The following is a 720-nucleotide window of genomic DNA, read 5'->3' as shown; positions in this document are numbered from 1 at the left end:
TATATATATATATATATATATATATATAAAGGAAAAGAAACAAGCCAAATGTCGACATCTGGGTCTTAATGGACCAATGTGTTTCAAAAACCAATTCGAAAACTATTTAAGAAATATTGAGAGAAAATTGGGGAGCTTTTGATATTCACACTCTTGCTCGATGAAAATGGCAAAAAACCATAGTAGAATATTTGGTACCCAAACAATTATCAAAATGGTTTTGCAAGCATGCACATGCAACAATATTATTGAATATTTTAGGATAAAACATCTCCAAATTCTTAAGATTTCACCATAAGAGTTTAGGAGCAGCTCAAACTCAAACCAACTTTCTAATTTTGAAAAAGTAATCTTAGCCCTTCGCCATGCAAGATCAAATGCAGATAACTCTGAACGATTATGCAGTTTAAGACAATGATTCTTGAAAATGGTAAAAGATGGCAAACCTCTGGGTGGAGTCCCTTATCAGCAGAGCCAAAATTCCCGATTGAAATGCAGAAAAAGTTTTGCTTACTAGCAACAAAAGCAGAGCACGGTATTTATACAGCAAGACTGAACCTTAGTGCCTCAGGAAGGTGTGAAACTTTGACCAAGAAATTTGGCAAGTAAAACTACCTTACAAAAATGGTGATGAATTCAATGGGTTTTGCTCAACTTCATAAATGCTTCAGATTTTTTGAATCTTTATCAAGATTCGAATTGAATTAGTTAAGAGTCTGT

This window comes from Theobroma umbraticum, unplaced genomic scaffold (assembly GCF_002168275.2).
Source record: "Theobroma umbraticum cultivar Fairchild unplaced genomic scaffold, ASM216827v3 scaffold_4.1, whole genome shotgun sequence".
NCBI lineage: Eukaryota > Viridiplantae > Streptophyta > Magnoliopsida > Malvales > Malvaceae > Theobroma > Theobroma umbraticum.
The sequence above is the reverse complement of the archived record's forward strand: the minus strand, read 5'-3'. Positions refer to the sequence as shown.